The sequence below is a fragment of the Dinoponera quadriceps genome, unplaced genomic scaffold, assembly GCF_001313825.1.
Source record: "Dinoponera quadriceps isolate SergipeBrazil2010 unplaced genomic scaffold, ASM131382v1 scaffold1070, whole genome shotgun sequence".
NCBI lineage: Eukaryota > Metazoa > Arthropoda > Insecta > Hymenoptera > Formicidae > Dinoponera > Dinoponera quadriceps.
The window spans coordinates 983,661-997,441 of NW_014555341.1; the positions used below are offsets into that span (position 1 = coordinate 983,661).

General features: G+C 41.4%; 1 protein-coding gene across 6 annotated transcripts in view; it reads right to left on the reverse strand.

The window, feature by feature from the left end:
• Positions 1–13,500, reverse strand: part of LOC106743900 (protein abrupt-like) — a 93,805-nt gene extending 80,305 nt beyond the window's left edge. For 5 of the 6 annotated variants that reach the window (XR_001374409.1, XR_001374408.1, XM_014618187.1 and 2 more), the window contains exon 1: positions 12,810–13,500. The gene's annotated coding sequence lies outside the window, so the exon portion shown is untranslated. The remainder of the gene's footprint in view (positions 1–12,809) is intronic. The other variant, XM_014618189.1, reaches the window with a different exon arrangement.
• Between the last annotated feature and the right edge of the window lie 281 nt (positions 13,501–13,781).

Sequence of the window (13,781 nt, forward strand, 5' to 3'; positions counted from 1 at the left end):
GGGGGGGGGGGGGAGATTCGCGCGGGTCTTCCGGCATGTGGCAAATACGCCGGAATGAGATCCCTCCCTTGAAAATCCGATACTCCGCGATCGTAAAACTCGCGCGCGTAAAATCGCCGGTGCGTAAGACACGCGCGCACATCGTCACCGGAACGTGCGCGTAGATCAACCGTCCAACACCGGGGGGATCGAGCGAATCGTCGATCCGGCGGATCTCTCATTGAACAGCGAACATAGAGCGGGTGAATATATAAACACGGGAGACTCGCACGCGGTAAATCGTCGTCTAGACGCCGTGAGTGAGTCCCAGCATCCATCGCAGCGGCAATCCGAGTGTGGAACCGACTACCAAGTCAGCGGACACATCCGGCACCGAGAATAGGCGGCATTGTGTTCTCCGTTACGCGGCGTACTTTTTCGTGAGCCGGGCTTAAAAGCGCGCAAGGGTATGTGCGCGTATACCTGGGCCCCGTGGAGCAAATCTTGGGACCATTAATAATATCGCCGGCGCAATTATCGGGCCAGCTGCCGCGCCAGTTCCCTTGGGGCCCCTTCTGGCCCCGCCGGCCGGGCAGGTACCAAAGCTTAGAGCGCTCCGGCCCGGGCATACTCTGCACACGGTGCCGTAGACGCAGGCGTAGATCGCGTCCCTGAAACTCGGCCGGGGAGATATATATCTCTCCTTGCCTCATTGCGGTTGCCCGTCCTAATATTCGAGATAGCCGCTCGCGAAGACGAGCGACAGACCGCCGGTGAGAGCAACTCGCGCGCCCGCAGCAGAACAGAGGAGCTTCGATATGGGAGGAATGCCGCGCTCGATGAATATCGAAACGCATATTGCGAGGGAAAACGCGCGCAACTGAGATCTAGCGGCGGCGAATCAAACACGCCGGAATGAAGTGAACGTAATTATCTGTTTTGCCGCCTTTTAAATCAAGTGACACTTTTATTAATTTAAGTATATTTTAATAGGTTGCAGCTAATAATACTCACTTGACCGTAGTGATGTCTCAATTGGCGAATGAATTAGTCGATGTAAGTGTAAAATGATTCTAAATATAGGAGTGTGCTTACTAGAATTATATGTGATACTTCTTTTTCATTGGAAAAACTCAGCAGTTTTATTTTCGATTTTGCTGTCGAATAAATGTTCCCCGAAAATAAGTTCTGATATTCTCGGTATTGTGAATTTAACACTTGTCACAATTGTTTCAACGCATGCAAGTAAATGTCTATTTATACGATGGAAATATCATACATTTCAGGTCGATTATATTTTTACTTCTGGTAAATATCGGTCAAAGAGTATTGGAGTAACCATTTTACCCTAATATTCTTTGACAAATAAATATTAGTAGCACTTTTTTTCCAGTGTGGATAACGAAGTCCTCGAGCGGCGATCGGATCGATCGAGAGAGTATGATTCTTCTTTCGGCCGTTCTACGGCGGCGAATAGCGGATGGCATCGGTGACACATCGAAATTATGAAAGGACGATTTAGAGTCTCTTATCAGTCACGTTGTCGCTCTTCGTGGTAAATTTCAGAATGCGGCGGTGAGGAGGAGAAGGGAAGGGAGGAGGAGAAAAGTACGGAACAAATCGAGCTGGAATTCTAATTCTAGCATTTGCCCGTCGCGATTCCAACGGGCGTTTATCGATTCATCTCGCGATTATAAACAATATTGGCATGCGCTAATTCAATGATTGCAATTAAATCACTCAAATAATGCCTGCCGCTGCAAATCACGCAACGCTATCACGTCCCTTCCACCACTTACGCCAGATTATAGTTCGATATCCGGCAGTCCCTCAACAACGGCTCGGCATATATCACCGGCAAAGTTTGCCCACCGACAATTGCCCTCCTCCTCCTCTACCTCCATGCCCATCTCCTCTTCTCTCTCTCTCTCTCTCTCCTCATTCCCACCGTCGGACCGTGACGAATGTATGTACATCATCTCGCGGCCGCAATCTCGTGCCCGTCGATTCATTAATTAATCGCTGGACACACATACAGAGACCGCGTGTTCGCGCACGGTGGCAATTACCGGCGCATTGTCGCGCATAAATCATTAGCAAACGCGTCGCTTCCATAATTCGGTTAATTTGCAGTGTTTTTGCCGACGTAATGTAACGCACCGCGACGTTCCCTACCATTCGCTTTCTCTTATCTTAATTATCTTGTTAGATCGGCGCTAATTTGCATAACAATGACGCGATTGACGTCATGAACAATTTCGGACGAGACGATTTAGACATAAGCGAAGAAAGTTAAGCCGGGTGTTTAAATAAATTATATATGAGTATAATGTAATAAGCGTGCTCGCGTTGAACTAAAATTAAATTGATAAATCGATGTGACGTCGTCGGGGTGTCTTTTGGATAATGCAAACTTTTCTTTGTTAACTTCGGAAACGTCTCGTAATTTTGGACGATAAATTGGTCCGAGGTCGATGAAATCGATGACATGTTATCCAGATTGATTTACTGCAATTCGTCAGTTTGATCATTTAACGCGCTGAATAATAATACTTAATTGCAAACTGAAAGATTACACCGCTACGGAAAATTAGTAATTGTATTAAACGAATAATCACCAATATGATGTTTATATTAATTTGATATTCAATATACACGACATTTTAAAATGGTTTATCAGCAATTTTTATATATTGCCAAGTAAGCAATTAATACATTTAATAAACATCATTACAATTGCTTTTTGCCATTATTGAATAAATTCCAAACAAGGAAGTGCGTCGTTAAATTACATTCGTGGCTTCATTAAATCGTACGCGAATGATAAAATCAATGATATCTTATCGCAGGTAATATAAGTTTCTAACTTAAAATAACAGAATTCATCGCGTACGCTACGCCATTATCTGATATCCGAAAGAATTATATTTAAAAATAATTGAATTCATTAACTGAATAATATTACTGGCCGGAAGAAAATCGATCGCGATTAAACTTGTATTATTAAAAGATTAATTGCCATTAAAATATTAAGCGCCACTTTATCGACGGAAAAAATAATTTGAATTATGATACATTTTAGTAATATATTATAAGTATGTAATGATACACGGATTTAATAATGCAAATAACATGAAAAGGCAGGCAAATCTGAACAAACGTGAAATATTCGCGAGATAAGAAAGTTTTCTACGCCGAGAGAAATTATAGTTACTTTCAGCCTCAAGTATATCTTTTTTTATAATTTTAACCACAAATGTAGTAACAACATACATAAAGTTATTATCATTGACACTATAGTAATACTTGCTAGAAAAATGCTTCTGATTATAAATCTTTTACTATAATGAACATAGTTACAAAAATCAAATATTTTTATCTTAGTGTAAACGGAATATTTGCGTGTAAGGTTCGACGGCATACTTATGTTTATGGATGGCTCAGTCTTTTTTTGACTGATCATCCGATAACAGCGGAATTATGTTCAGTATGTATTTATTGATAACCTGAAGATAAGGCGATGCGACGCAAAGAGTACAAATCGTGCTTCAAATCGTCGACCGTTTGTTCTTATTGACGTACGCTACTCCGACGATTCTAGCTATTGGATTACATATTGCTTGAGTTAACCCTCGTCAACATATGCGTCTTTGAGACCCACTTTTAAATTTACACGAGTATTACGACGCAGAGACGAAATTGCGCTCAATGTCCAGCAATGTCGTGTAGCATATTCACAACATCGATGAGTGTTAATGTGAAAAATATGCCTCCCCACCCCCCCCCCCCCCCCNCTCTCTCTGTACGCGTGTGAGTGCGCGCGCGCGCGCGTGTGTGTGTGTGATTACATGGTACCACTAAAATTTTGTTAGCATCATTGCAATCGCCAAAGGACAGTGTAACTTTTATAAATTTACGATAATCATAAAATAATAATAAAATAATAATCAACCGATAATATACAATTTGTCCTCATATTTGATTATTTGTTAGATCTCATTTTTTTCAACAGAATATTAATATAAATATAAAGAAAACTTTATTTCTAAAAAGAAAAATATAATTCACATCTGCTTTGCGTAAGAGATGAATAAACATTGAAACAAGATTAGCGCAAGAAATTCTATATTATCACCGATGCTTCGCCCACAACATGCATTTATGTATTTTTTGTTGGCAATCTAGACTCCCCGCTCATGTTAATCGGGTCGACGGAAATATCACTTCACATCGCAGACCGAGTAATAAAGTTAAAATTCTAATATACCTCGAAAAGGAAAAATATTTATCACGAACAGATGAAGTGATTGTTTTCCATGCTAAACTGTACTGAATTTTCACTATAATATATTTTAGAAAATGTATTTCTCAGTAACGTTTTAATATGTTATGTGATTTAATATTATTGAAACATCATGACTTTATCAATGAAGTTATCATAATCTTTAACTATATGTAAATATATATTTTCCCACTTGCATGTTGCAACACTTTCACGATAAGATAAACAATTTCAGATAGACAGCATTTATTTAACACAAAAAAAAATACCGTGGTTCTTGTTTTCGCGCATGAAGTACACGAGCATCCCCACATTTTTTTCAATAGCAGCCATTATACAGAATCGTACGAGGGTAATCTCAAAGAATGATTATTTCCACTCTCCTGTGCAGCGAATGTTCGGTCGTGACTATCAGCTTATCGCGGCGCGTGTGAGTCAGTCATTAATAAAAGGGTGGCCCATGCACACCGTGAAAAGCGTGGAGCCGAGGGTTCGTATCGATCAAATAACCATCGGCCATCATGTGTGAAGACGCAGAACGAGGGGTTTCGGTTCCTAACCAGCACCGTGCTCGCTGATTTTCACTAATTCCACGGCTCGTAATAACGTTCATAAAAGAAAAGTTCACGCAATAGACGTGTATGAAATAATCTAATATGTTGGCATTCTCTCTCTCTCTCTCTCTCTCTCTCTCTCTCTCTCTCTCTCTCTCTCCCTCCCTCCTTTCTCTATTATTTATACGAAAAGACTACGCAGGAATATTAAACTATAATATTAAAGCGTAAAATTACTACGTGAATTTTTCTCTTCATGAGTATCCAACAATGTACACTTTACGCAGTTGAAGAATGTTAAAAAAAAAAAGGGAGAAAAAAGAAAACTGACGGAATGAATCGAAATTAAAGCAACAAAATCAACCGCATTGTTCAAACCTGCAATTAGGAGAGTATTTCATATCCTTCCGGTTGAAATACTCGCCGACCGTTATAACGTTGTAACTTGCGCTTTACAAGACATCCTCTTTAACGTCCGCAACGAAACGTACCCGGTGCTCGACAAACTCGCGCAACGTCAAAAAACTGACCGAAGTGCATGACGTAGCACGATGGAACAAATAAACAGCGCAACTCGCGATAATAGATACGGTGCAGATCATGTCCGGAAGCATATTTTTTTACGTAACCACCGAGCTTGGATATAAATGCAAAGCATCATTGCTATGAAACTCGGGTCGATCTATTTGACCCCCCGATATGCGCGCATGCATTACCGGATAATGCACGTGCGTACATTAATTACGCGTCGGACAGGCCGCGCGTTTTCTCTCTCTCTCTCTCTCTCTCTCTCCCCTCTTCCTCCCTGTCTTTCTCTTTCTTTCTCTCTCGTGCCCAGGAAGCTTCGTATCGAATTTATCAAAAACACGACGGGAAGCCCGTGGGATGATAGAGGCGAGGAGAAAGTGAATGTGGCCGGCAGTTGAGCTCTCTCGTGTATCTATGGTACCGAATGATGCTGCGTTGCTCGTTATTGCATTTAGAAATCCCGCTTACTCCCACGAATTTCATTCCGGACGGATTAATCGGCGACGGCAGGCGCGTTGTGAAAGAGGGGGGGAACGACAGCAATAGTGCGAGATAGGGAGAGCGCGCGCGCAAGAGAGCGAGCGAACGAGAGAGAGAGAGAGAGAGTGAGCGAGAGAGGAGGGGAAAGAAGGAGGGGATCTCGTTCGCGTTTGTCCGAAGTGTCATATTTTTAGAGATTCGCGTAATTCGCGCGACCGGTTTCGCGTACTACTCGAACTCAGTTCCTCCAAATTGTAGAGCGACGATTCGCTCATGAATACAAGAAGGATAACCAAGAATATGAGCGTTAATGCTGGCGTAAGAACGCACGTAAGGATTTAACCTTCGCAACTGACCCGATTGCACGTGTAAAGGACGACGCGGCAACTGACGGGAATGAAAATAGCGACAATGTATCATTACAATTCGCATCGAATTACCTGGATTGAATAATGCATCGAACTCGATAGGAATTATTAAAGTTTCTGCAGTTTTTTTTCAATACAATGCCGCAACAGCGGCATATGCGACAATGATAGGCGATGATTACATCTCGCGGACATTACCGAAAGAGAATGGTGCAACATTACGCAAGGGACAGTTTGAGAGTGGCGTGTAATGAACGTGTGTATATATAATAACGTAAGTTATAAAAGCACAACCCAGTTCTAGAAAACCTTGTTTTGTTTGTCCACGCAATTTGTGTATGAAACGAATATAACCTACTATTATTATCGCGAGTAATAATAGCAATACAGCTGAACTGCAGCTGCTCGTCGAATGTACGGAAGCACGCATTCTCAAATGAGGATGTCGCAACACAGTTACCGTAAATTGCCTGTGGAAATCGTATGCATCGACTTTGTCGTAAAAAGCTGCTTGCTCTATGTCAATTAGAATGCCACGTGTGTGCATGCAAAATGTATACGCGCCAATAATAAATAAGTAGCGACGGAATATACCAAATAGCGATTAACAAATTTTTGAAATCTTCCAATATCACGTATCGATCACTCGCGATACCGGTTTAACCGCGTGATTGATAGCGGCTGTCGTTTTGATGCGAAATTTTAGTATATTTGACTGACAACACCGACGCGGAAAGGCAAGTAATTAATTATACAGAATGACAGCGGTCGAGCGCGATTGGAAGGTGGATCAGATTTTAAATAAAGTTTCGCCCACACCGCGATTCATATTTCACATCTCTTCTATTTATCCCGTCTAATTCCGCCGATTGTGTCGGAAAAATATACTTTCGCGTCTTTGGCGTTCAATTCTGGCACATTCATCCGCTGGCATATTTTGTTCGCCAAACAGCGAGTAAGCTTCCACTCTGTGCGTATTCTTCAATATTAGTTCGTTACCGTCGAACGAAGTTATCAACGTAATCCTCTGAAAACTTGCATCTTCGAAGAGACTCGACTACGTGTCAGCTACGTTCACCGAAATGAAGATCCTAATGCTGGAATTTTATAGCGCGATAAAGGACGTGACAAGATACGACGCGCGAAAAGGCCAGCGTTAGGCGACGCTTTAGATTACGTTCCTATGCGAATGCATACGCGCGTGTGCGTACGTTCACATACACGACTGTCATCATATTCACGCTGCACAGGCCGATTTATTGATCACTCGACTCGTACGCAGTACGAGCAATACGATGAATATACGTATTGTGACCATGTGATGCCAAAAAATGACGTTCCATAATTATTTACGCTGTAATTATACATTTTCGTATTGAAGTAAGACGGAAGTCTGATAGTTCAAAGGAAATCGAATAGTAAATAGCGGCAAGCAAGAATGATTAATATTGTTGGAAACAGGCGTCAAGGTGGATGACGAATCAAATAAAAACGGATGCACCAATGTCGAGCATATATGAAAGCATATTGAAAAGTCGCACACCTGAAGCAGTTTATTAACCAATGCCGATAAATTCTACGCAGATAATATTTCAATGCCGATTTTTTCCCCCCGAGAAGTCGCCGTTCAATATGTAAATTACACGTAACACGTACGTAAACATGAGCAGCAAATAAGACAAAAATCTGGAAGTCGACCGGCGTGTGACGTCAATCAACAAAATACAGAGCGAGACGCAGATTAGAATTGCAAATTGCTGAAAAGTTGAGAGGAAGAGTAGGATGGAGACAGGAAGTATATTATTTGCGAGAATAAGAAAGAGAAAGGATATGGAACGCATACAATAGCGATAGGAGGCGGAGCTAGCCGAATAGATTCGAATCCACTGCAGATTGCATTCGATGCAAAACATTGCGAACGGCAAGTGTTCACGACGGTGTTTCGCGTTCCGCGAAAGAACTTAGGAATGACAAATAGATATCGTCGAATATGCGCTCGAGCGTGACACGGTACGATCGTGATGAAGGGACAAATCCGTCGGAGCAGCGCCGATGCGGATTCTGCTCCGGAATTTATGCCACAATGACGCAGGTCTACCTCTCGAAGAATTCGCGCTACATACAACGCCTGATGTGCTGCGTTTGAAGTGCGTGAAGTAGCACGTCTATTTTTTCACAAATCGATAGTTATTCGACCAAAGTTCCGACGGTTAACACTGTCAAAATTGCAAACACGGAATGCTAATTACGCAACCAACATCAAGACTGAATAATTCCGAAAATTCCGAATTCGTTTGTTTTTTTCTTCTTTTCGACAATTACCGAACAATTTCTGATAGAGAGGAAATTTTTTTGATATCTCTTAAAAAGTACAAAAAAAAAAGAATTGGAAGAAATCTAATTTCAAGCCTGAATAGCTCTGATTATAGCTCTCTCTTCCTCCTTTGATTCCTACATCTGATAGATGTAGACTAGTTTTGAAGGAATTATAGTTAACACTGTTTTTATCTTCCCCGAGAAAGCATACTTGTAAGATATTCCTTTTCGATCATCGTTTCTTGTAGGCTTCTACACACATGTACACATACACACACACATGCCACACGCGTATTAAATTTTCAATTGGCGGGATTATATTGAACACTCCATTTCGTTTTCACTTGGCGTCACATACTGTTAGCATAAAAAAAGTAAAATAAGAAACCGCGACTTGCAGATAAAGAGTAGGACTACAGTTATTGTGAGGATAATGGGCAAAAACGAGCAGGTACTTTCAACAGATTTTGTACAAACTGGACATTGCATCAGACCACGTGCTCGGTTAAACAAATGAAAACAGTTACTTATTCAAGTTATTTAACTATGTGGTTAAGCGAAATTAATAATTACTTATTGTTGAGTGTAATTATGTTAAATCCCTACTTTGCTTTGTGATATTTTGGTTGCATAATGATTGTATCATCTATCTCAAAGATATCTGATTAAATATCTAATTTATAAACTAATGTCCAATAATTATGAAACAAAAAATTATTGTTGGAGTAAGAGGTACTTTATAGACGTATTATACATTATTAAATATTTACGTGGCTACGTTATTATTTGCCCGGTGCAATTTTGACTGAATTTCATAATTCGACGCACAAGTACAGTAAAAATATACCAAAAAGTATAAAAATATATTTAAATATATATAATATTCGAAAACAAATCATCGCTACGTACTTATGAGAAAATCTTTCACTTTTCAACAGTTTTAAACCTTAGCATTGAACACTTTTTCAAATACTGCTATTTCACTTTATCTGTGCTATCCGGTAGCTCAAGTAACAATGAACGCCCTTTGTACTTTACGAAAGAGAGAAGGGATTCCTTGAATATGTATAAAAAGTACCGCTTCTAAATCGTTATTGGCAGAAGTGAAGGAGAGTAGGGATAGGAAATGTGCTACACTGCCATCTCTTCTCCTCCTCTTTCACTCTCAACTTAATGTAATACTAGATAATATTAATATTGATATATAATTTAGTATTCATTTTAATGCAATCGTAAATTCATTTAATAATCAGAGGGAAGAAATTCGTTAAATACGTGAAATCCAAATATTCAAATATCTGAGGTTTAGCTTTATTTGACGATTTTAATATATTAAAGAATTTTTAAGTGAGACAATCAAAATGAAGAAACCGCTTCAAAGAATCACGACACTGCGCACAATATATTTCACGTATAAAAATTGATCGGACGCATAACTACGGTAGCATAAAATTACGATGATAGATCGGAAAAGAGAAAAAGTTGCAACACGTACAACATATTGTCATTATAGTCATTCAGTGGACGAGTTATCATTATCGGTAACCAATACAGATAAAAATTATCAAAATTACAATAATAACGTGTGTATTTCTGAACAGCGAAAATCTAAATAATACCCGAGTCGAAATTTAAATTATACATTAAGTCTGAAATAATAACAATAACTTCTCATTTTTAGCATCAAAGAACCCCTATAATGAACGTTCCATTTTTCCATCTCAGACCTAATGTAGAACTTAAATTTCGGCTCGGGTACGGCGGTAATGTGAATACGTCAAAATATTACAATGAAATAATATACTGGATTCCAAGTATTACAATATATAGCAGATGCATATGTAATATTGTTATCTTGCAACTATATATCCAAGATGCTTCTGCAATTTTTTATGTTATGCGAACAAGTAAATATCGATAGTTTCTTCAATAACTTTTAGAATGTTTGTAATTCAAGGTATCACTTTCCCCGCATGGAAACTATAAATCTTCTTAATAATCAATTATTTAAATGGTGCAAGCAATATCGGTTGATTTCTGATGAAACTAAATAATCTGCATAAACGTTATTGCGTACTATCGAATGTTAAGCATTTCATAAGTAGAAAAAAGTTGTCGACCACCAGTTTTCTATCCTTAAATAACGTTATAAATGTCCATAACGATCAATTACTTCGAATATTGAGAAACACGATAAACGAAGCGTTTCGTGTTTTATGATCACACCGTCCAATTACACTAGAAAATCCTCTCGAAAGCGCCTATGAAGAAGGTAGGAAGTATGTCGCGATGCAATCCTTTGCAATTAACTGATATTGAAGATAGTCGAATTAAACAAAACACATATTATTGTTTTCTACTGAACAATTTCTGCGTAATATCCATATATTGTGACCCACCTACTGTTGGACTATTATCAAGTGTCACATTTTCGATATCGGTCCGGTAATTGCAACAAAAATTTTTTAAAATAATTTTTTCACTAAGAACTTGATAAAGTGCCGAGATCCCTCTAAGAGCAACTTCAGTAATTCGGTATCTATAATCCGAAATTAAGATAAGACTTCGAATTATAAAATTGGTTTCGTTAGTTAACTTTTCGTTTATGTAAATTTATTTATTAAGCATTAAAATGGATTGTTGTGTGTAATATAAATATAAGTGACAAACTTTAAAATAGAAAATTCATTAAATTTTTAATTAATCAATGGAAAATCTTAAAAGGATATGTGTAGAAACACTTATGCACAAGTTTAAGCGACTGTAGGTCAATAAATTATTTCAGGTATCTGTAACACATTACTGGACATCTGATCCTGGGTCAGTAGAAAAAATGCATGCTAATATATAAGATATACACATATATATATACACACACATACATACATATACACACACATACACACACATATATATATGATTTTTTTAAAGAACACAAATATTAAAAATCATTCTAATAATTTCTGTAAAATTCTAACAATTCTTTTCCTCGTTCTAATCTTATTAATTAAATACTACAAATACTACAGATACGTTACATATATAGATGTAAAAAATGCATATAGCGTATCATATCAAGTGTCAAATTAATTTATTTTTTAAATTAATCTTTTAAAACGTGTGAAAGGAACGTTTCGACTAGTGATCGATGTCCATGTGTTTGTCCAGCAAGCACGATACCTCCAATCACAAGACCTACAATGCAGTGATAAGATTTCAGTCTTGTCTTAACTGCGGATATCTTTTATTTCGTACAATCATTTAACCAACAGCGTTTATTCAATTCACCTCTCTCATCATCCCAATACTTTCACGTAAGATCATTTTGTACGAATACCGTCCACGTTCACGTTGCTTCAGTCGATACAAAGTCCTTTAGTTAATACAGGTCCCGACCAGCTGAACCGGACAGTCGTTCATGACCAGTCGAAGAGCTTCACCCTAGCAAAATGTGGTAACATAACGCGAGGTCTTGCTTGTTTATCCGTACGACACCGAGCCACGGTTGTTCGTACAAACCTGATACCGTGAATTTCAAATGAGCTGATTATCCGTACCCGCGCGGCCCTCATCTCTCTCTCCTCGCGGATTCAACGTCCGAAAGGAGACTCTCACTGAGCTTGAAGATTCGCGGGATTCTACCGCGGAGCAATCGTTTCGCGCGCGCACCGAGCGCGCACGTAAGCTCCGTACTACATAAAAGCGCGCACGTCGAGCAACGAGCAGGACGGCGCAATTAACGGCGTGGGCCGTGGTCGATCGTGCAATTAACTTTAACGAACGGGCGGCCTTGCGATTAAACTTAATTAGTATCGCGGTAATAACTCGTTAATAATCAGAGCCGTGTGTATGGGAGCGTGGTTCTGTGTGTGTTCACGGCCGTGCGCGCACGTGCACGCATTTACAGATACACGCCGCGTCGTATGTGCGTGCGCGTACGTACGTTGTGTTGGTACACGCGCGTGTGTATCACATCACACGCATGTGTGCGCGCGCGTCTGTGCACATTCACGAGCCAGTGGTGTGTGTGTGGATGGGTTTCATATTTACGTGACGACGACGGCGACGAAGAGGAGGAAGACGATGCTACACGATCTCGACACTGAGCGATGCTCGGGTGAAGACTCTGCTCGTTTCACACCAAATCAAGAAGCGGCAACAAAATAAAGCGCACATTCAGCACCAACCAAAGAAGACAATCGGAGATCAACGTGTAAAATGGAAGCGGCACGACAATGCATTCACACTGGCTGCGTCTCGCATTCGCCTTTGATCTGCCGCGCACGTAGTCTGTGAAATTACCTTCGCTCTCCGTCGGGTCTCTTCTCTCTTAACCGCACTAGCAGCCGAAAATAACGGCCTCTTCCTCGTCGTCGTCCCGGGTGACACGTGAGAATCGGAAGGTTCGGCCGATCCGTAAGCCGGGCGCGCGTGGCCGATCACGGAGCAACCGTACGAACGAAGAACGAGTAACTGAACGGACTTCGGTGCGTCACAGCGGCTACCGGTGTGGCATCGCGCTCCTCTTCATTCTCTCTCCCACGTTCTTCTCGCTTGTTACCGTTCCTCGTCGGGGCACCACTACTCTCCACCGAGAGCGTTCCTCTCCTTCGCGCGGCGACACTGTCCTGTCGCGCGTTACCGCGCGATATACGAATCGAAGGCAGCGCGCGCGCGTTTAAGATCAATGAATCGCGGATCACGCGCACGCCGCTCACACGTAGCGTCAGGAGTTGAACGAGCACCGGAGCGAGGTAACCGACGCGAGTAAAAGCGTGCACAGAACTACCGTCTCTCTCTCTCCCGGATGACGACGAGCGAGGCGGCTGGATAGCACGATCACGAACCTGATTGCGGGGCGGCGCACCGAATTATGGTTCGCCTTACGCTTTCGGCGGTCGCTCGCTCCCTCTACGCGCACGTCTCTGCCCTCCTCGTCCCTCCGCCGCGCGCTCCCGCTCGCACTTCTGTATTTCCCCACTACCCGCGTACGTACGCGGCGGGTACAGCTGGCGGAGCGGTGGATATCGCCCCACCGCGCTCGGTTGGTACAGTGACTCTTTATAGCGCAGACAGCAGTCTCCCACCACCGGAACGCGCTCTGCCACTACGGCGGTACGCTTCTATCTCCCCCCACCAGGAGACGGGATACTCGCGCGCTCGGTAGCATTGCCCCTTGCGAGAGGGGCGAGACGCGCGCGCTGCCACTTTACGACGTAGCTGCGGGGATGATGACGGATACGTCGCTGAGGCGAGGCAGCGCGTGAGGATGCT